This window comes from Arachis duranensis, chromosome 5, assembly GCF_000817695.3.
Source record: "Arachis duranensis cultivar V14167 chromosome 5, aradu.V14167.gnm2.J7QH, whole genome shotgun sequence".
Taxonomy (NCBI): Eukaryota; Viridiplantae; Streptophyta; class Magnoliopsida; order Fabales; family Fabaceae; genus Arachis; species Arachis duranensis.
The window spans coordinates 45514212-45538278 of record NC_029776.3 but is presented as its reverse complement, the minus strand read 5'-3'; positions in this window follow the sequence as shown (position 1 = coordinate 45538278).

Sequence of the window (24067 nt, the reverse complement as noted above, 5' to 3'; positions counted from 1 at the left end):
GTGGTTTATGCATTTGATAAGTTTAGATCATACTTGATTGGATCCAAGATTGTAGTTTATACTAATCATGCTGCTCTTAAGTATTTGATGTCAAAACAGGATGCCAAACCAAGACTTATCAGATGGGTATTGCTTCTACAAGAGTTTGACATTGAAATAAAGGACATGAGGGGTAGTGAGAATCAAGTTGCTGATCACCTATCAATATTGCCACAAGAAACAATTCAGGAAGCCTCACATCCTGTGAATGAAAGATTTCCAGATGAACACCTCTTACAGATTCAACAAGACCCTTGGTTTGCAGACATTGCAAACTATAAGGTCGGAAGAAAGATTCCCAAGGAATTCACCAAACAACAAGTGAAGAAGCTACTTAATAAAGCAAAGAAATTCTTATGGGATGAACCATTCTTATTTAGGAGATGTCCAGATGGAATGATTAGGAAGTGTGTTCCTGAGAGTGAGATGAGAAACATATTGTGGCACTGTCATGGCTCAGCTTATGGAGGACACTTTGGGCCTGAAAGAACAGCAGCCAAAGTACTTCAAAGTGGGTTTTATTGGCCAACCATCTTCAAAGATGTCAGAGAGTTTGTTCATCAATGTAATGAATGCCAAAGAGCTGGAGGATTGACAAGAAGGAATGAGATGCCTCAGAACTACATCCTAGAAGTGGAGCTATTTGACCTTTGGGGCATTGATTTCATGGGCCCGTTTCCTCCCTCTTATTCCTTTAAGTACATTTTGGTAGCAGTGGAGTATGTCTCAAAGTGGGTGGAAGCTATAGCCACTACCACATGTGATGCACAACTTGTCCTTCAATTTCTTAAGAAGCATATTTTTACTAGATATGGAGTGCCTAAGGGTCTTGTTAGTGATGGTGGTGGTCATTTTTGCAACAAACAAATGGAGAAGCTACTTCACAAGTATGGGGTAATACATAAAGTATCCACCCCATATCACCCACAGACCAATGGCCAGGCAGAGCTTGCAAATAGGGAGTTGAAGAGGATTTTGGAAAAGACTGTGGGAGCTACCAGAAAGGATTGGGCCAAAAAGCTAGAAGATGCACTCTGGGCATACAGGACAGCATTCAAAACTCCTATTGGAAAGTCTCCCTTTCAGCTATTGTATGGCAAATCTTGTCACCTCCCTGTAGAGCTTGAACACAAAGCTTTTTGGTCCACTAAACTCCTCAACCTTGATTCTCAGGCAGCAAGGGAAAAGTGGCTGCTACAACCAATTGAGTTGGATGAGTTTAGGCTAGAAGCTTATAAAAATGCTAAGATATACAAAGAAAAAGCTAAGAGGTGGCATGACAAGAAGATCTCAAGGAAGGAGTTCAAACCAGGACAGCAAGTACTCTTGTACAACTCCAAGCTCAAAATTTTCCCTGGCAAGCTCAAATCTAAATGGACTGGTCCCTACTTGGTGACAAAGGTTCTCCCTTATGGAAGTCTTGAATTGCTAGATGAAGCAACAAAGAGTCATTTTACAACAAACGGTCATAGGGCAAAGCCTTACCTAGGGGGTCAATGGGACAAGGAAAAGGAGGTTCAGAACCTAAGCTAAGCAAGAATGAAGGATGTCAAGCTAATGACAATAAAGAAGCGCTTGTTGGGAGGCAACCCAACCTGAGGTAGTTCTCTTTTCATAGCTAGTTGATGCATGGAAACTTGTCTCTCAACAAATTTCCATTCGACAAGTATACCGAATTGTCATCAAGTAATAACTCACAATAGATTGAGGTCGAATCCCACAGAGATTAACGGATTAAGCAATCAATGGGTAATTGATTATCCTAGTTAGACGAATCATATTGGAGTGATAAGTAACAAGGAAATGTAAATAGCAAAAAAGTAAAAAAAAAACAATAAAGTGCAGAAAAGTAAAATGGCAAGAAAAGTAAATGTAAGAACTAAAAATAAAATGAACATTGGGATCAAGAGATATTGCAATCCTCCGGATCAAGTTCATTCTCATCTCTTCCTCAATCAATGCATTCATTGATCTCCTTGACAATCTTAAGTGATTGGATCCCAATTCCTTGGCAATCCAATCTCTCTAAGCTTGAACAATTTCCCAATTCTTTGATTTAATTGCTCATGGGAAGAGATGAAGTTTGGTCACTGATTATACCACACACATTCATAGATCAAAGTATTGGTAGGATTACATGTCACAATATCCATCCAACCCCCAACCTAATCCAATGTGAGAGAGCATTTCTAGCATGATTTCCTCATTCATCTTCCAAGGTTCAGAGGAAATCTAAGTATGAGCAATTTCTCTTCCAAGACAATTACCCAATTGGATGAAGATCGAAATCTCTCTAGTAAAATCAAGAGAAAAGAAAGAAAAAGAAGAATAAGAACTACAATTGATCCATTGAATCACAATAGAGCTTTCTAACCCAATGAAAAGAGTTAGTTGATCATTGTTCTACCAAAATAGAAAAGAAAGAAAGTGTAGAAAAATAAAGATAAAGATTAAACTGAAATTGAAACTTCAAAATTCAAAAATAGAAGGTACAAAGAAAAGAAACTACTCCTAAGGAAGAAAAGAAGAGAAAAGGAAGAAGAGTGGTTGAGGGGAAGGATCCGAAGACCCACTCCCCTTGGAGTGTGCCAATTCACAGAAATTCAAATTGGTCTTCACTCTCTCCCCCTTCCTTCAATTCTATGTTTCAGTCACCCTTGAATGTAAAGACTAAGGCCTTTATATAGATTCTCCTAAATTACAAAATGAAATTAAAATCAAACTACAATTAAATGAAAATTCCTATTCTAGATGCTTCTTGTGGCCTTGATTGGTTGACAATTGTGAGCTTGCTTGCTTGAGCTTTGAAGTGGACTTGAGAGAGAAGTGAATCAAGTTGAGGTCCAGGTGCAACGTTAGTACTGTCGTTAGCCATACTAACACTACAAGTGTGGCGTTAGTGCCAAAGTTATTGTGGCTAACGTTGGACTTGTTACCAATTGGTGTTTTTGGGGCTTAAAAGATGCCTCTTGTTTGTGCTCTAATTGCATGCCCACTATAGAGTATTATATATCGTTGGAAAGCTCTGAATGTCAGCTTTCTAATGCAACTGGAATCACCTTAATTAGATCTCTGTAACTCAAGTTAAGCTCCTTTGAAGTGGACATAGTCGCTGGCATAGTCGCTAGCGTTAATGGAAAACGTGAGTCCCGATAACGCTAGCGACCAGGGGCTTAATATTTCCAAGTTCTGGAGCTTAAAATCAATGTCCACCTGATACTATTATATATTGTTGGAAAGCTCTAGATGTCTACTTTCCAACGCCTTTAAAAGCGCATCATTTGGAGCTCTACAACTCAAGTTCTAGTTCTTGAAAGGTGAAGAGGTTAGTTGGCCTTACTACAGGTTGATACCATGTTCATCTTTGCACTTTCGGGGCAAGTTTTCTCCCTTAAATTTAGTGTCAATCATGTAGTGCCATATATGCTTGGAAAGCTCTAGAATCATACTTTCCAATGCCACTGGAATCATCTCATTTGGAGCTTTGTGGCTCAAGTTATGCGTGTTTCAAGAAGGCATAGGCAGGCTGCCATGTGGGACTTTTGCCCACGTTAACTTAGTTAACGTGGAAGTTAACGTGGGTCTTTTTTGCTTCACCAACGTTAGTGGCACTCACTTTTTCCACTAACGTTGGCATCTCCCTTTCCTTCCACGTTAACTACCACGTTAACTTCGTTAACGTGGCTGTTAACGTGGGTCTTTTTGCACCTTCGCAAATGTTAGTGGCATTCACTTTTTCTACTAATGTTGGCCCTTCTTCAAAGTTAATGCCATTAACATTCCCACTAACGTTTCAACTTTCTTTCCTTCCACGTTAGTGCCCACGTTAGTAGCACTAACGTAGCCACTAACGTGGCTCTTCTCTGCTTCTTTTGGCCTGAAATCAAATAAACGAAGTGCATCAAGGTAACATACAAGATGATCTTTAGATACTAAGTGTGCTAATAATACTCAAAATCAGAACTTCACTTAGTGTGATCTATTTTATCATATTTACCCTGTATATTAGCTAAAATTCACCTATGCTTGAGATTTTGTTTCATGCAGAGATTTTTCATGCTATTACTCATATATTGGCAATGTTTGTATGAATACTAAACAGAAATCTACTGAAATGACTACTAAAAGTAGGCAATGATGCACGCGCATCACTAGTACAATAAAAAGGTTAAGTAAATTCACCTGTATTGCAAGGAGCTAAGTTTGGTGTTTCACACCAAAACAATTTAAGGGAGAATGAAGGATTCTAGGTTTGGTGTTCCACCAAAATCTCATTTAAAAACACATTTTCACCTTCTGCATAAAGGGTTGCTAGCTCCAAGCAATCAAATAAACCATTTAACCATTATCTATTTTCTAGTTTTCAATTTTATTGCCTTTAGCAAAGACATAAAGATTTCACATATGGTTAACCTGATGCATAAGAAACATTGGCAAGGGACTAATTTTGGTGTTCACACACCAAAGTAAGTTCAAAAGCCCACCAATAATTCGTGTATTCTAACCATTTGCTTAAGGGCTTGAGAGACAAGCAACTTCTAAGGATTATGCAGGAAAATATTCAATCTGTGAAAAGGATGCAGAAGGAAATAATGATGACAGAAGGAAAAGCTATGACCCAACAGGTTGTATTGACACTTAATCCTTGTTGTTGTGAAGTATTTTAACTTGAGAATTCCTATATGTCTTGCTGAAGTGTTCAATTAAGTGCTAGTGGATATCTGCTAAGAATGCTAGGATCTGCATAATGCTTTCCATTTCTCATTAGCTTGAAGTTTGTTTTGTTTCCCTTCTGCATAAATAAAAGAAAAGTGTTTGAAACAGAAAGTAAATGTCCAATATTGTAGAAATTAGACTGAAATTCAGTGGTGGTGTTTGTTTGATTTAATGAATAGCTCGAATAATAAAAGCTGCAAAATAAGGTGTTCTTTGTAGTGTGAATTAAGTTGCTCCTATAAATTCTAATTTTAATGAAATTCCCTTGAGAATGAAGCAAAACAAAAAGATAAAGAAAAAGAAAAGCCAAGAATTGGCAAAGAAACAAACAATAAGGCTAGACACCAATAGCTTGGACCCTAGGACATATGCCTATGGTGCTTTTGTACTAGGATATGCTTGGACAAGTAGGTTCTGAGGAGTATTTTGAAACTTGGTCACTTAGATCAACTGATCTGGAATTGCCAACTGAAAGTCCATATCAAGAGCAACCTAGCTACAAGGCATTTAGTAATCCAAAGAGATGCTGGGCATCAATGCTCCTAGGAAGAAATTGTGAGCCATGTGTCTGTGGTGAAGAAATGTTGAGCAAAATTGAGCCAAAAGGGCCGCTGCAACATTTGACACCAAACCTTCATTAATAAATAAGCTTCCTAAGCAAAGTAAAGAAAGAAAAAGCTAGCAAAGGATCAAGCAAGAGTGAGGCATTATAGTAGCAACTCTAGTGAACCTTTGACGAAACATTTCTTATCTATCAGCAAGTAATAAGTGAGCTACATTTGTCTGCATAAAACCCCATGAACCAAGTTCAATTATCTGCTCAATAAGGACAAGCATACTTCTCTGTTTCATTTCATTTTCTCTTATGTTTAGTGCTTGCTTGGGGACAAGCAATATTTAAGTTTGGTGTTGTGATGACAAGTCATCCTATACTAGCTTTTCAAGCATTCTTCACTTGTTTCATTAAGTTTTATGCACTTTCTTGCATTGTAAGTAAGTAATTTAAAGTGGAATTGCATGGTTATGTTAAATCAATCAACCATCCTGTATTTGACACACAATCATAAGGTTTAAGCTAGAGTTAATTGGTTTTTGAATAATTTATAAACCTTTTGAATTTGGTAATGCTTTGATTGGTTGTTTTGATTACTTGTAGGTGAAGAAATGATGAAAAGAAAAAAAAAAGAAATCTTAGAGCACACTTTGGACCTTAGGCCACACTTTGAAAAGTGTGACCCAAGGCACAAAAGCGTGGCGTTCAGCAAAGGAGCAAGGGCCATAGCGCTTAAAGATTTAGTGCAGCGCTCTTTAATTTAGCATGAAGACCCAGCATCAAACTAAACAAGGCCAAGGCAAGCGCCCAAGGCATAGCGCTTTCTAACTTGGCGCTGCGCTTTTATAGGGACCAAACAAGGCCAGCACTTAAAATGGAGAGAGCGTTACGTGAAATGTTTTCACTTTATTGTGCTCTCTCCCAAAATAAAAACAAGGCACTACATCAAGGGAAGGTGGAGCCAGGATTCGAACCAAGCACATGGAGGGATGGAGAAGCGCTACACCAAGCAAGGAAGCACTCAAATAGGACAGCTATGGTTCGAAATGGGAACCAAGGGAAGCGCTACTCTTCACAACAGGAAATTGGCCACAAAATGCACTCACCAGGATTCAAATTTGGAGCCTTATGCAAGCAAGAGGGGCGCTGCGCTAAATCTTTTCACATAGCGCTATGAGGAATGCTTGGAAATGGGCTTGACACAAGGCAAGGGGCGCTGCGCTTAATCTTTTCACGGAGCGCTCCCCTGGAAGGTGCTCTATGAACCATTTTACAACCAAAGGCTAAATTGGATCCAAGTCTTCACCAAATTTGACAAGCCCACTCCAAATTCTAAAATTCAAAAATAGGAAATGTATAAATAGAAGTTAGTTTGATTTAGAGAGGACCTTTTTGACACTTTTATTTTTTTTATTTTTTCATTTTTGAGCTCATTTTAGATTTTAGCTTTGGGTTTGGGAATTGGGATTGAGAATTGAACTCTCTTCTTCTTTGTTCTTAATTCTACACTCTTCACTCTTTGTTTTGAATCTTGGATAGAGACTTGAAGGAATTCTGTTTCACTCTTAATCTGAGATCTCTCTTTGTTTACTTTCTGCATAATTTCAAGGAATTGTGATTTGGATCTAAGTTCTCTTTACTGCTTTCATCTATATTTCTTCTGCAATTATTCTCTGTTGGATCAAGGAAGGAATTGAGATCTAGACCAGTATTCTAGTCTCATTCAGCCCCTGAGATCTTCAACTTCTCTTTTAGATTTTACAATTGAGTTGAATTCACTTTCTGTATTGCTTCTTCAAGTAATTTTTTTCTGTTTGAGATCTGCTACATTTAAATTCATCTTTTACTTTTCTGATTGATTACTATTTACATTCTCTTGTTTAATTTTAAAATCCCAGCTCCCAGATCCTTTTACTCTTTCAGCAATTTCACTTTTCTTGCACTCTAAGATTCTACCATTTACATTTCTTGAAACCTAAGTTTCAGTCATTTACATTACTTGTTCTTTAAGATTCAGCTCTTTTACTTCTTCTGTTCTTTAATTTATTGTCAGTTCCCCCTCTCCCTTTAAATTTCATGCAATTTAGCTTCTGTTGAATACAAATCACTCAAATCAACACTTGTTTGCTTGACTAAATCAACCACTTAACTAAAATTGCTCAATCCTTCAATCCCTATGAGATCGACCTCACTCATGTGAGTAATTACTACTTGATGTGACCCGGTACACTTGCCGGTGAGTTTTGTGTTGGATCATTTTGGGATAAGATAGTTATCTTATTGGTGCATGAAATTACAATCACACTTGCAATTCCGCACAACTAACCAGCAAGTGCACTGGGTCGTCCAAGTAATACCTTACGTGAGTAAGGATCGATCCTACGGAGATTGTCGGCTTGAAGCAAGCTATGGTTACCTTGTAACTCTTAGTCAGGAGATTATCAATGAAAAGGGTTTTGTTTGCAATAAAATAAAAGAGCATGAAATAGAAGATACTTGTGAGTCAATAATGGAGAACAGGTTGGAGTTTTGGAGATGCTCTGTCATCTGAATCTCTGCTTTCCTACTGTCTTCTTCTTCACGCACGCAAAGCTCCTTCCATGGCAAGCTGTGTGTAGGGTGTCACCATTGTCAATGGCTACTTCCCATCCTCTCAGTGAAAATGATCCATGTGCGCTGTCACCGCACGGCTAATCAACTGTCGGTTCTCGATCATGTTGGAATAGAATCTAGTGATCCTTTTGCATCTGTTACTACGCCCAACACTCACGAGTTTGAAGCTCGTCACAGTCATCCCTTCCCATATCCTACTCAGAATACCACAGCAAGGTTTAGACTTTCCGAATCCAAGGAATGGCCGCCAATAATCCTAGCTTATACCACGAAGACTCCGATCTTTCGGAATGGAGGCTAAGAGATAAACATTCAATCTAAGATAGAACTGAGGTGGTTATATGGCACGCATTCATAGGTTGAGAATGGTGATGAGTGCCACGGATCATCACATTCATCATGTTTAAGTGCAAATGAATATCTTAGAACGGAAGCAAGCGTGATTGAATAGAAAACAGTGGTAATTGCATTAATCCATCGAGACACAGCAGAGCTCCTCACCCCCAACCATGGGGTTTAGAGACTCATGTCGTAGAAGATACAAAATCAGATGTAAAATATCATGAGGTACAAAATAAATCTCTAAAAGTATTATTTATGTTGATTCTTGAACACAGCTACTTTATGAGTCTTGGCCGTGGCCCTAAGCACTTTGTTTTCCAGTATTACCACTGGATACATAAATGCCACAGTCACATAACTGGCTGATCCTTTTCAGATTGTGACTCAGCTTTGCTAAAGTCCCCAGTTAGAGGTGTCCAGAGTTCTTAAGCACACTCTTTTGCTTTGGATCACGACTTTAACCACTCAGTCTTAAGTTTTTCACTTGGACCTGCATGCCACAAGCACATGGATAAGGACAGCTTAATTTAGCCTCTTAGGCCTGGATTTTATTTCCTTGGGCCCTCCTATCCATTAATGCTCAAAGCCTTGGATCCTCTTTATCCTTGTCTTTTGGTTTTAAGGGCTATTGGCTTTTTCTGCTTGCTTTTTCTTTTTCTTTTCTCTTTTTTTTGCCATTTTTTTTTGCTAAATTTTTCTCTCTTTTTTTTCTTTTTTTCACTACTTTTTCTTGCTTCAAGAACCAATTTCATGATTTTTCAGATTATCAATAACATTTCTCTTTGTTCATCATTCTTTCAAGAGCCAACAATTTTAACATTCATAAACAACAAGATCAAAAATATGCACTGTTCAAGCATTCATTCAGAAAACAAAAAGTATTGCCACCGCATCAAAATAATTAAACTAATTTCAAGATAAAATTTGAAATCCAAGTACTTCTTGTTCTTTTGTAATTAACCACATTTTTCATTTAAGAGAGGCGAATAAGTCATGGAGTTATTCATAGCTTTAAGACATAGATACTAGACACTAATGATCATGTAGTAAAGACACAAATATAGATAAAACATACAGCATAAAGCCAAAAAAATAGAGAAATAAATAGACAAGGAGATTAAGGAATGAGTCCACCTTAGTGGGGGTGGCGTCTTCTTCCTCTTGAAGAACCAATGGTGCTCTTGAGCTTCTCTATGTCTCTTCCTTGCCTCTATTTCTTCATCCCTAGTAATTTTGGTGCTCCTATCCTTAGTTGCTCCCAAAAGTTGTGTGGAGGAGAATGTATCCCTTGAGATGAATCTCTCCATCTCTCATGACTCAGAGGCGGAAGCTTTTGTCTTTCCTTTCCTCTTTCTAGAGGTTTCTCTGGCCTTAGGTGCCATAAATGGTTATGGAAAAACAAAAAGCAATGCTTTTACCACAACAAACTTAAAATATATTCTCGTCCTCGAGCAAAAAAAGAAGGAAAGATGTAGAAAAAGAAGAAAATAGAGGAGATAGAGGGAGAGAATATAGGGAAGAGTGTTGTAGAAAGGTGTGAAGAGGAGGGAGAGTGAGTTGAGGTTGGTGGGGATCCTGTGGGATCCACAGATCCTGAGGGGCCAAGGATTTCTCATCGCTGCTTTAATTTGCCATTCAAAACGCCTTAGAGTGCAATTCTGGCGTTTAAACGCCAGTCTGCTGCCCTGTTCTGGCGCTTAAACGCCAGCTTTCTGCTCTGTTTTGGCATTTAAACACCAGTCTGGTGCCCTGCTCTGGCGTTTAAACACCCAGAAATGTGCCAGATTGGGCGTTTAAACGCCCATTTTGCTGCCCTTACTGGCGTTTAAACGCCAATAAGTCCTTCTTCCAAGGTGTGCTGTTTTCGACTTCTACTTTATTTTTATGAGTGTCTTTGTGACTTCACATGATCATCAACCTAAAAGAAAACATAAAATAACATAGATAAAATTAAAATAAAATTGGGTTGCCTCCTAATAAGCGCTTTTTTAATGTCAATAGCTTGACAGTGAGCTCTCATGGAGCCTCACATATGATCAGAGTATGGTTGAGATCTCTCAACACCAAACTTAGAGTTTGGCTGTGGCCCCCCAACACCAAACTTAGAGTTTGAATGTGGGGGCTCTGTTTGACTCTGTATTGGGAGAAGCTCTTCATGCTTACTTCCTATGGTTACAGATGGAGAACCTTGAGTCCTTACTACAAGGCATTCTTTATTCACATGACCTGGTACTTCCTAAATGGCAAAGAGTTGCTCATCCAGAAAGGTTTCAGAAATCTCAGTAATAGGGAGGGACGCCCCTTCTACTGGTTCTATTCGGGACAGGTGATCTGCCACTTGGTACTCTGTCCCCTTTCTGTCTCTTATTTCTATATCAAACTCTTGCAGAAGCAGCACCCACCTTATGAGCCTGGGTTTTGAATCCTGCTTTGTGAGTAGATATTTAAGAGCAGCATGGTCAGTGTACACAATCACCTTTGATCCTACGAAACAGGATCTGAACTTGTCAATGGCATAAACCACTGCAAGCAATTCCTTTTTTGTGGTTGTGTAATTCATCTGTGCATCATTTAGTACACGACTGGCATAGTAAATGACATGCATAAGTTTGTCATGCCTCTGTCCCAATACTGCACCAATGGCATGGTCACTGGCATCACACATTAGTTCGAATGGTAATGTCCAGTTTGGTGCAGAAATGACTAGTGATGTGACCAGCTTAGTCTTCAGAGTCTCAAACGCCTGCAGATACTCTGTGTCAAATACAAATGGCGTGTTAGCAGCTAGCAGATTACTTAGAGGTTTTGCAATTTTTGAAAAATCCTTTATAAACCTCCTATAGAATCCTGCATGCCCCAGAAAGCTTCTGATTGCCTTAACATTGGTAGGTGGTGGTAATTTTTCAATTACCTCTACCTTAGCTTGATCCACCTCTATTCCCTTGTTCAAAATTTTCTGCCCAAGGACAATTCCTTCAGTCACCATAAAGTGACATTTCTCCCAGTTTAAAACCAGGTTATTCTCTTGGCACCTCTTTAGAACAAGTGCTAGATGGTCAAGACAGGAGCTGAATGAGTCTCCAAATACTGAAAAGTCATCCATGAAGACTTCCAGAAATTTTTCCACCATATCAGAGAAAATAGAGAGCATGCACCTTTGAAAGGTTGCAAGTGCATTGCACAGGCCAAATGGCATCCTTCTGTATGCAAATACTCCGGATGGACATGTGAATGCTCTTTTTTCTTGATCCTGGGGATCTACTGCAATTTGATTATAACCTGAGTATCCATCCAGGAAGCAGTAGTATTCATGACCTACTAGTCTTTCTAGCATATGGTCTATGAATGGTAGAGGAAAATGATCCTTTCTGGTAGCTGTATTGAGCCTTCTGTAATCAATACACATACACCACCCTGTAACTGTTCTTGTGGGAACCAGTTCATTTTTCTCATTATAAACTACTGTCATGCCTCCCTTCTTGGGGACGACTTGGACATGGCTCATCCAGGGGCTATCAGAAATTGGATAAATAATCCCAGCCTCTAGTGATTTAGTGACCTCTTTCTGCACCACTGCCTTCATGGCTGGATTCAGCCGCCTTTGTGGTTGAACCATTGGCTTAGCATTATCCTCCAAGAGAATCTTGTGCATGCATCTGGCTGGGCTAATGCCCTTAAGATCACTTATGGACCACCCAAGAGCTGTTTTGTGTGTCCTTAGCACTTGAATCAGTGCTTCCTCTTCCTGTGGCTTTAAGGTAGAGCTTATGATCACAGAAAAAGTGTTGTCTTCTCCCAGAAATGCATATTTCAGGGATGGTGGTAGCGCTTTGAGCTCTGGTTTGGGGGACTTTTCCTCTAATTGAGGAGTTTTCAGAGGGTCTTCTAATTCCTCTGGCCCCTCTAGATCAGGCTGAACATCTTTAAATATGTCCTCTAGCTCTGATTCGTGACTCTCAGTCATATTGACTTCTTCTACCAGAGAGTCAATAAGATCCACTTCCATGCAGTCTTTTGGTGTGTTTGGATATTGCATAGCTTTGACAGCATTCAACTTAAACTCATCCTCATTGACTCTCAGGGTCACTTCCCCCTTTTGGACATTAATAAGGGTGCGTCCAGTTGCTAGAAAAGGTCTTCCTAGAATGAGAGTCGCACTCTTGTGCTCCTCTATTTCCAGCACTACAAAGTCAGTGGGGAAGGTAAATGGCCCAACCTTGACAATCATGTCTTCGATTATGCCTGATGGGTATTTAATAGAGCCATCAGCAAGTTGAAGATAGATCCGGGTTGGTTTGATCTCTTCAGTCAAACCAAGCTTTCTTATAGTGGATGCAGGTATTAGGTTGATACTTGCCCTAAGAACACATAGAGCTGTCTTGGTACAAATTCCCTCCAATGTGCATGGTATCATAAAGCTTTCGGGATCCTTAAGCTTCTTTGGTTAGCTTTTTAGAATGACTACACTGCATTCCTCAATGAGAAAAACTTTTTCAGTTTCTCTCCAATCCTTCTTATGGCTTAAGATTTCTTTCATGAACTTAGCATAAGAGGGTATCTGCTCAAGTGCTTCTGCAAACGGAATCTTTATTTCAAGAGTTCTGAGATAGTCTGCAAAGCAAGCAAATTGCTCATCCTGTTCCGCTTGGCGGAGGAGTTTCTGAGGATAAGGTATTTTGGCTTTATATTCTTCAACCTTGGTTGCTGCAGGTTTATTTCCTATAGAAACAGGCTGAGACGCCTTCTTGAGGGAGTTATTATCAGCACTTGTGGGTGTCTAATCCCTTACTAGCGTTTGAACGCCAAGATTGGGCACTGGATTGGCGTTTAACGCCAGATTCCTACCCTGTTCTGGCGTTTGAATGCCAGAGTTGAACAAGGAATTGGCATTTATCGCCAACTTTTCACCCTTATCTGGCGTTTGAATGCCAGAACTGGGCGTCCACTAGGCGTTTAATGCCAGTTTGTCACCCTTTTCTGGTGTTTGGACACCAGAATCATTCCTCTCTAGGCTCTTACTGTCCTCAGAGGGATTTTGGGTAGTATTCTGTTCATCCTCTGTCAGCTGTTCTTTCCTTGGCTTTCTGCTGCTTTGAGTTGATGTATTTAATATTTTTCCACTCCTTAATTGAACAGCTTGACATTCTTCTGTTATTTGTTTAGATAACTGTTGTCTTGTCTGTTCAAGTTGTGCTTCCATATTCTGCTAACTGTTTTGTCAGAGTAAGTAATTGCTAGTTGAGTTTAGCAGCTTTTGCTGGAGGACTAAGGTCAGTAGATACTGCCTTAGCCTCTTCCTTCATGGAGGACTCACTACTCAAGTACAGATGCTGATTTCTAGCAACAGTATCTATAAGCTCTTGAGCCTCTTCAATTGTCTTTCTCATGTGTATAGATCCACCAGCTGAGTGGTCTAGAGATATCTGAGCTTTTTCTATAAGCCTATAGTAGAAGATGTCTAACTGCACCCATTCTGAAAACATTTCAGAGGGGCATTTTCTCAACATCTCTATGTACCTCTCCCAGGCGTTGTAAAGGGATTCATTATCCTCTTGTTTAAAGCCTTGGATGTCCATCTTTAGCTGTGTCATCCTCTTGAGAGGGAAATATTGATTCAGAAGTTTTTTTGACAGCTGTTTCCATGTCCTTATGCTGGCCTTAGGTTGATTATTTAACCACCTCTTAGCTTGGTCTTTTATAGCAAATGGAAACAGTAATAATATGTAGATATCCTGGTCTACTTCCTTATCATGTACTGTGTCAGCAATTTGTAAGAACTGTGCCAGAAACTCAGTAGGTTCTTCTTGTGGAAGACCGGAATACTGGCAATTTTGCTGCACCATGATAATGAGCTGAGGATTCAACTCAAAACTACTGACTTTGATGGAGGGTATACAGATACTACTCCCATATGAAGTAGTAGCGGGGTTAGCATATGACCCCAGAGTCCTTCTGGACTGTTCATTTCCACTTAGTTCCATGCTGGAGAAAGGGAGATGATGTGGATTTATTTTATTTATTTAAAAATATAAATATATATTCGAAATAATAATAATAAAAAATTGGAAAGTAAAAAAAGATATGATTGAAAAATAATTTAAAAAGATTTGATTTTGAAAATTGATGACTAATTTAATGCAAAACTTTCGAAAATTTGAGAAAAATACCAAGGAACACCAAACTTAAAAATTTTAAGATCAAAACATAAGAAAGATTCAAGAACATAAAAAGAACACCAAACTTAAAATTTTTAGAAAACCAAAAATAAATTTTTGAAAATTTAAATAAAAACTAACAAGAAAACACCAAACTTAGAACATGCAACTAAACTCAAATAGAAGAATCTAAAAGAAAAATAATAATTTTTTTTGAAAAATTTTTGAAAAGAAAATAAAAGACTCTTACCCAAAAGACAAAATTTTCCTAATTTAAGCAACAAGATGGACCGTCAGTTGTCCAAACTCGAACAATCCCCGGCAACGGCGCCAAAAACTTGGTGCACAAAATTGCAATCACACTTGCAATTCCGCACAACTAACCAGCAAGTGCAGTGGGTCGTCCAAGTAATACCTTACGTGAGTAAGGGTTGATCCCACGGAGATTGTCGGCTTGAAGCAAGCTATGGTTACCTTGTAACTCTTAGTTAGGAGATTATCAATGAAAAGGATTTTGTTTGTAATAAAATTAAAAAGCATGAAATAGAAGATACTTGTGATTCAATAATGGAGAACATGTTGGAGTTTTGGAGATGCTCTGTCATCTGAATCTCTGCTTTCCTACTGTCTTCTTCTTTACGCACGCAAAGCTCCTTCCATGGCAAGCTGTGTGTAGGGTGTCACTGTTGTCAATGGCTACATCCCATCCTCTCAGTGAAAATGGTCCATATGCACTGTCATCGCACGGCTAATCATCTGTCGGTTCTCGATCATGTTGGAATAGAATTCAGTGATCCTTTTGCGTCTGTCACTACGCCCAACACTCACAATTTTGAAGCTCGTCAAAGTCATCCCTTCCCAGATCCTACTCGTAATACCACAGACAAGGTTTAGACTTTTCGGATCCCAGCAATGGCCGCCAATAATCCTAGCTTATACCGCAAAGACTCCGATCTTTCAGAATAGAGGCTAAGAGATAAACATTCAATCTAAGATAGAGCGGAGGTGGTTTCAGGCATGCGTTCATAGGTTGAGAATGGTGATGAGTGTCATGGATCATAACATTCATCATGATTAAGTGCGAATGAATATCTTAGAACAGAAGCAAGCGTGATTGAATAGAAAATAGTGGTAATTGCATTAATCCATCGAGACACAGCAGAGCTCCTCACCCCCAACCATGGGGTTTAGAGACTCATGCCGTAGAAGATACAAAATCAGATGTAAAATGTCATGAGGTACAAAATAAATCTCTAAAAGTATTATTTATGATGAAACTAGCTACTAGGGTTTACAGAAATAGGTAAATGATGCAGAAATCTACTTCCGGGCACACTTGGTGTGTGCTTGGGCTAAGCATTGAGTTTTACACGTGTAGAGGTCTTCCTTGGAGTTAAACACCAGTTTTGGTGCCAGTTTGGGCGTTTAACTCCAACTTTTATGCCAGTTCTGTCGTTTTGACGCCAAAAAAGGGTAGAGAGCTGGCGTTTTGACGCCATTTTACGTTGTCAACACTCACGCAAAGTATGAACTCTTATATATTGCTGAAAAGCCCTGGATGCCTACTTTCCAACGCAATTGAGAGCACACCATTTGGAAGTCTGTAGCTCTAGAAAATCTACTTTGAGTGCAGGAAGGTCAGAATTCAATAGCATCTGCAGTCTTTTGTCAGCCTCTGAATCAGATTTTTGCTCAGGTCCCTCAATTTCAGCCAGAAAATACCTGAAATCACAAAAAAATAGACAAACTCATAGTAAAGTCCAAAAATATGAATTTTGCATAAAAATGAATAAAAACATCCCAAAAAGTAGCTAGATCCTACTAAAAACTACCTAAAAATAATGCCAAAAAGCGTATAAATTATCCGCTAAGAGGTCGGATAGTCCGGACCTGAAGAGGTTGGTCGACTCGTCTTCAATCAGCCCGGGTCGTACAGCTCGACCCAGGGCATGAACAGTGCCCTGCTTGAGCTCGGTATTTTTTTAAGGTCGAGTCCTTTTAGTCTTCGATCCTTTCCGGAGAAGCCGAGCTTGAGCATTTTGATCTCTGTTTGTAGAGCTGCTTGAATGCGGAGCGTTTTTTCTCACTCCTTTTAATTTTAAAACGCGTGTCTTGCATTTTTCTTGGGAACGTGCGAGGGTTAAATGCTCATTAACTCTTTTGCCGTTTCCTTTTTACTTTCCTTTTCGTGTCTTCCTTTTGAATTTTCAAAGCGCCATTCCTTCAGTTTCCCTTTCCGCGCTCGCCGTAACTTCCCTACTTCTTTTTTGCTCTTCTATTTTGTCTGTGACTTTTTGCTCTACTACTCGAAAGGTGATCGTCTGGCGGTGCTTTCGTCGTTGCTTCAATCTTCTTTCAGCGTTTTTTGTCTCCTCACTGCTACAGGTAGGTCCTCTTCCTTTTCTCTTCTTTTTTTTACGTCGTTCTTTTTTACGTCTAATTTTGAGAAAGTCAAGGTCATTATTTGGGAGGAAAGTTTGAATCTTTCTTTGCTTGCTATTTGTTTGGTCGTTAGTGCCTCCAAAGGATGCCCCTGGACCTTGGTGTGAGTCCTGGGATTTCCTTTTGCTGCTATTTCTGTCTTGTATGCCTTAGATCGAGTTATATCTGCACTTTGTCCGAGTTGTTTGATTAGTAACCATTTTCCTTGTTCTTACTGTAGGACTAGTTGACCCATGTCTTCTCGCAAAAATATTATTGAGACATCCTCCAAGGTCCCTGAGGGCATGTCGGACTGGTTAGACTCCCTCGTCTTAATGTGTGTTTCTGTGGTAAATTCTAAGTATTGTGTGGAGCTGAGGAAACATCACAGTATTTGTAGTGATTGGGAGCAAGAGAAGGATTATGAGTTAGTAGCGCTTGATTCCGACGATATGGTTTGTTTTCCTACCTCGGTTCAGGGGGAACGTCCCTTCTTTTATGCCTATGACTATTTCTTTAGTCAAATGAACATTAAATTTCCCTTTACTCCTTTGGAGACCAACTTCTTGTGGTCGTGCAATGTATCTCCATCCCAGCTTCACCCAAATTCATGGGGCTTCATTAAAATCTTTCAATTACTGTGTCAAGAGTTGGATGTTACACCGTCTCAAACCCTCTTTCTTTACCTCTTTGTTTTGACTAAACCTGGGGTGGTTAAGAAGAAGGCTTCTTGGGTATCTTTTCGAGCTACCCAGGGGAAGAAAGTTTTTTTCATGTATGATGAATCTTTTAGGGATTTCAAGAATTATTTTTTCAAGGTTCGAGCTATTGAAGGAGCTCGACCCTTCTTTTTGGATGAAAATGGCGAGCCCGCCTTTCCTTTAGATTGGCAGAAGAATGTAGTTGTTTCAAGATATACTTGGGAGATGTTGGATGAGGTTGAGCAGGCTTTTATAAGTGTGTTGGAGGAGATTTGGGGGCAACCCCCCCATCTCGATACAAAGAGATTTTTAGGGGACCCCTCCTTTTTTCGAGCTGAGCTGGGTATGGGTAGTAGTCGACTTCTTTTTTTCTTTTACTTGCTTTTGTTTCTTTTTCTTCCAGTTTTGTAACTTGGTTTTTGCTGTGTTTTTTGAGAGATGGTTAAAAACAATGATTCCATGAAGGCCTTTAAGAAGGCGAGAAAAGCTACAGCTGCCCAGAACGTCTCGGCCAAGGCTGCTGAGGAAGGGTCCTCTCAGATTCCTCCAAAGAAGCCAACCTTGGGCACTTTCGGGCCGAGGAGGGTGATCCTTACTCCTCAAGTTCATTTGGTTGATCCTCCCAAAGCTTCTGCTGCTACCTCTTCTCCTAATGCCGGCCCTCTTCCAAAAAGGCAGAGGACTGTTGAACCTTTTGACCTTGATGCCCCTGATTTTGATGCTACGGGGTTTGTTGATAATCAAATCGCCCCTTATGGCCAACTTCCTATGAATGACGTGTCCATTTTTCACCACTTAGATTTCATCACCCGGAGTAGTGTTAAGATGGCACACATGGGTGCAGCTTTGTTCTGAACTGCTCAGGACATCCGGTACACGAAATCATGAGTTCACACTTCTCTCACAACTCCGCACAGCTGACTAGCAAGTGCACTGGGTCGTCCAAGTAATACCTTACGTGAGTAAGGGTCGATCCCACGGAGATTGTCGGCTTGGAGCAAGCTATGGTCATCTTGTAAATCTCAGTCAGGCGGATTCAAATGGTTATGAGGTTTTGATAATTAAAAGAGAAATAAAACATAAAATAGGATAGAGATACTTATGCAATTCAATGGTGAGAATTTCAGATAAGCGTATGGAGATGCTTTGTTCCCTCTGAGACTCTGCTTTCCTATTGTCCTTATCCAATCATGCATACTCCCTTCCATGGCAAGCTGTATGTTGGTGGATCACCGTTGTCAATGGCTACCATCCATCCGCTCAGTGAAAACATGTCCTCTACCGTTTCCCGCATGGCTAATCAGCTGTCGGAATAAGATCCATTAATCCTTTGGCACACTGTCACTGTGCCTAACAGTTACGAGTTTGAAGCTCATCACAGTCATCCCATCCCAGATCCTACTCGGAATACCACAGACAAAGTTTAGACTTTTCAGATCTCAAGAATGTTGCCAGTTGATTCTAGCTTATACGACGAAGACTCTGATCTCATAGAATAGAAGGCTTTGTTGTCAGGAGAGGCAACCATTCATCGTGAACCAGGAGGCCAAGAGATACACACTCAAGCTCTCGCAGATAAAACGGAGGTGGTTGTCAGGCACGCGTTCATAAGGGAGGATGATGATGAGTGTCACGGATCATCACATCCATCAGGTTGAAGTACGAGTGAATATCTTAGAACAAGAATAAGCATGAATTGAATAGAAAAATGATAGTACTTTGAATTTAATTCATGAGGAACAACAGAGCTCCACACCTTAATCTATGAGGTGTAGAAACTCCGCCATTGAAAATACATAAGTGATGAAGGTCCAGGCATGGCCGAATGGCCAGCCCCCAAACCATGATCAAGAGATCAAAAGTGATCCAAAGATAGTCTCAAAATGATCTAAAGATATGAATACAATAGTAAAAAGTGCTATTTATACTAAACTAGTAAACTAGGTTAATAGAAAATGAGTAACTAAGTGTAGATAGTGCAGAAATCCACTTCCGGAGCCCACTTGGTGTGTGTTTGGGCTGAGCATTGAAGCTTTCACGTGCATAGGCTCTTCTTGGAGTTTAAATGCCAGTTTGGGCGTTTAACTCCAGCTTTAGTGCCAGTTCTGGCATTTTACGCTAGAAAAAGGTCTCTGGTGGGTGTTTGGACGATAATTTGGGCCATCAAATCTCGGAAAAAGTATAAATGATTAAACATTGCTGGAAAGCCCAAGATGTCTACATTCCAACACAATTGAGAGCACGCCAATTGGGCTTCGGTAGCTCCAGAAAATCCACTTTGAGTGCAGGGAGGTCAGAATCCAACAGCATCTTCAATCATTTCTCAGCCTCTGAATCAGATTTTTGCTCAGGTCCCTCAATTTCAGCCAGAAAATATCTCAAATCATAGAAAAACACAAAAACTCATAGTAAAGTCCAAAAATGTGATTTTTGCATAAAAACGAATAAAAATATACAAAAAAGTAACTAAAACATATTAAAAACTATGTAAAAACATTGCCAAAAAGCGTATAAATTATCCGCTCATCACAACACCAAACTTAAATTGTTGCTTGTCCCCAAGCAACTGAAAACAAAATAGGATAAAAAAAGATAATATACAATAAATCTCAAAATATCAATGAAACTTAGTTCCAATTAGATGAGCGGGGCTAGTAGCTTTTTGCCTCTGAACAATTTTGGCATCTCACTTTATCCTTTGAAGTTCGGAATGATTGGCATCCATTAGGAACTCAGAATTTATATAGTGATATTGATTCTCCTAGTTCATTATATTGATTCTTAAACACAACTAATTTATGAGTCATGGCCGTGACCCTAAGCATCTTGTTTTCTAGTATTACCACCGGATACATAAATGCCACAGACACATAACTGGATGAACCCTTTCAGATTGTGACTCAGCTTTGCTAGAGTCCTCAGTTAGAGGTATCCAGAGTTCTTAAGCACACTCTTTTGCTTTGGATCACGACTTTAACCACTCAGTCTCAAGCTTTTCACTTGGACCTTCATGACACAAGCACATGGTTAGAGATAGCTTGATTTAGCCGCTTAGGCCAGGATTTTATTCCTTTGGGCCCTCCTATCCATTAATGCTCAAAGCCTTGGATCCTTTTTACCCTTGCCTTTTAGTTTAAAGGGTTATTGGCTTTTTTTGCTTGCTTTTTCTTTTTCTTTATTTTTTTCGCCTAATTTTTTTTCACAAGCTTGTGTTTTTCAATGCTTTTTCTTGCTTCAAGAATCAATTTATGATTTTTCACATTATCAATAATATTTTTCTTTGTTCATCATTCTTTCAAGAGCCAACAATTTTAACATTCTTAAACTTCACTATAAAAAATATGCGTTGTTCAAGCATTCATTCAGAAAACAAAAAGTATCATCACCACATCAAAATAATTAAACTAATTTCAAGATAGAATTCGAAATTCATGTACTTCTTGTTCTTTTGCAAATGGAAACAATTTTCATTTAAGAATGGTGAAGGATTCATGGAATTATTCATAGCTTTAAAACACAAACACTAGACACTAATGATCATGCAATAAAGACATAAACATAGACAAACATAAAGCATAAAAATCAAAAATAGAAAAGCAAATAGACAAAGAGATTAAGAAATAGGTCCACCTTAGTGATGGTGGTGTCCCTTCCTTTTGAAGAACCAATGGTGTTCTTGAGCTCCTCAATGTCTCTTTCTTGCCTTTGTTGCTCTTCCCTCATGGCTCTTTGATCCTCTCTTATTTCATGGAGGATAATGGAGTGCTTTTGGTGCTCCATCCTTAGTACTTTTGGTGCTCCTATCCTTAGTTGCTCCCAATAGTTGTGTGGAGAAAAATGTATCCCTTCAGGCATCTCATGAATTTTTTTATGAGAGATTTCCTCATGCTCTTGTTGAGGTCCATGAGTGAGCTCTCTTGTTTGCTCCATTCTCTTTCTAGTTATGGGCTTTTGAGATGAATCTCTCCATCTCTCATGACTCGAAGTTAGAAGCAACTGCCTTCCCTTTCCTCTTTCTTGAGGTTTCTCCGGCCTTAGGTGCCATTAGTGGTTATGGAAAATTAAAAAGCAAGGCTTTTTTCCACACCAAACTTAAGAGGTTTGCTCGTCCTCGAGCAAAAGAAGAAAGAAGATAGTAGAAGAAGAAGAAGAAAAGTGGGAGATGGAGGCTTGAGAGGGTTCGGCCAAGGGGATTTTGAGTGTATGTGATGTGTGAAAATGAAGGAGTAAGGAGGGGTTTTATGATGGGTTTTTGGGAATTAGGGAATGGATGTGAGTGGTGAAGAGAATTTGGGGAAGATGGTAAGATTCGATAGGTGAATAGTGGTTTTGAAGAGTGTTATGGAAAGGTGTGAAGGGGAGAGAGAGTGAGTTGAGGTAGGTGGGGATCCTGTGGGGTCTACAGATCCTGAGGTGTCAAGGATTTTGCATCCCTCCACCTTGCTGGCGTTAAACGCCCCTCTGTGTGCTTTTCTAGCGTTTAAACGCCAGGTTGCTACCCTTTTCTGGCGTTTAAATGCTGGTCAGCTGCCCTTTTCTGGCATTTAAACGCCCAGAAAGGTGTCAGATTGGGCATTTAAATTCCCATTTTTATACCTTTACTGGCGTTTAAACGCCAGTTTGCCTGCCAGTTCTGGTGTTTAACGCCCAGAATGGTGCCAGGCTGGGTGTTAAATGCCCATTTTGGTATCCTTACTGGCGTTTAAATGCTAATAAGCTCCTCCTCCAGGGTGTACTCTTTTTTATGCTGCTTTTGATTTTGCTTTAATTTTTGCAGTTATTTTTGTGACTCCACATGATCATGATCCTAAAGAAAATATAAAATAATATAGATAAATAAAATAAAATTGGGTTGCCTCCCAATAAGCACTTCTTTAATGTCAATAGCTTGACAGTGAGCTCTTTTAGAGCTTCACAGATGTTCAGAGCATGATCGTGGCCTCCCAACACCAAACTTAGAGTTTGAGTGAGGGGGCCCTGTTTGACTCTGTACTGAGAGAAGCTTTTCATGCTTCTTCTCCATGTTTACAGAAGAAGATCCTTGAGCCTTAAACACAAGGTAGTCCTCATTCAATTGAAGGACTAACTCTCCTCTGTCCACATCAATCACAACCCTTGCTTTGGCTAAGAAGGTTCATCCAAGGATGATGGATTCATCCTCATTCTTCCCAGTTTCTAGGATTATAAAGTCAGCAGGGATGTAAAGGCCTTCAACCTTCACTAGGACATCCTCTACAAGTCCATAAGCCTTTTTATTGATTTATCTACCATCTCTAGTGAGATTTTTGCAGCTTGTACCTCAAAGATTCCTAGTTTCTCCATTACAGAGAGTGGCATGAGGTTGATACCTGACCCCAAGTCACACAACGCCTTTTCAAAGGTCATGGTGCCTATGGTGCAAGGTATTAAGAACTTTCCGGGATCCGGTTTCTTTTGAGGCAATGTCTGCTGAATCCATGTATTCAGTTTATTGATGAGCAATGGAGGTTCATCCTCCCAAGTCTCATTACCAAATAACTTGGCGTTCAGCTTCATGATTGCTCCTAGATATTGAGCAATTTGCTCTTCAGTAGTAACTTCATCTTCTTCAGAAGAAGAATATTCTTCAGAGCTTATAAATGGTAATAAAAAGTTCAGTGGAATCTCTATGGTCTCTGTATGAGCCTCAGATTCCTTTGGTTCCCCATTAGGGAACTTCTTATTGGTCAGTAGACGTCCATTGAGGTCTTCCTCAATGGAAATCATGTTCTCCTCCTCTCTATAGGTTTGGCCATTTTGGTTGTATTAATGGCCTGGCACTCTCTTTTTGGATTCTCTTCTGTATTGCTTGGGAGAGTACTAGGAGGAGTTTCAGTGATTCTTTTACTTAGCTGACTCATTTGTGCCTCCAAATTTCTTATGGATGACTGTGCCTCAATCATGAAACTGAGGGTGGTCTTAGATAGATCAGAGACTATGTTTGCTAAGTTAGAGAGACTCTGCTCAGAATTCTCTGTCTGTTGCTGAGAAGATAATGGGAAAGGCTTGCTATTGCCAAACCTGTTTCTCCCACCATTATTGTTATTGAAGCCTTGTTGAGGCTTCTATTAATCCTTCCATGAGAAATTTGGGTGATTCCTCCATGAAGGATTATAGTTGTTTCCATAGGAATCTCCCATGTAATTCACCTCTTCCATTGCAGAATTCTCAGGGTCATAAGCTTCTCCTTCGGAGGAGGCGTCTTTAGCTTGCAATCTAGTCATACTCTAAAAAATTATATTGACTTGTTGAGTCAATATTTTGTTCTGAGCCAATATGGCATTCAGAGTATCAATCTCAAGAACTCCTTTCTTCTGAGTCACCCCATTATTCATAGGATTTCTCTCAGAAGTGTACATGAACTGGTTATTTGCAACCATTTTAATGAGTTCCTGGGCTTCTGCAGGCATTTTCAGATGAAGAAATCCACCAGCAAAGTGGTCCAATGACATCTTGGATAACTCAGACAGACCATCATAGAATATACATAAGACGCTCCATTTTGGAAA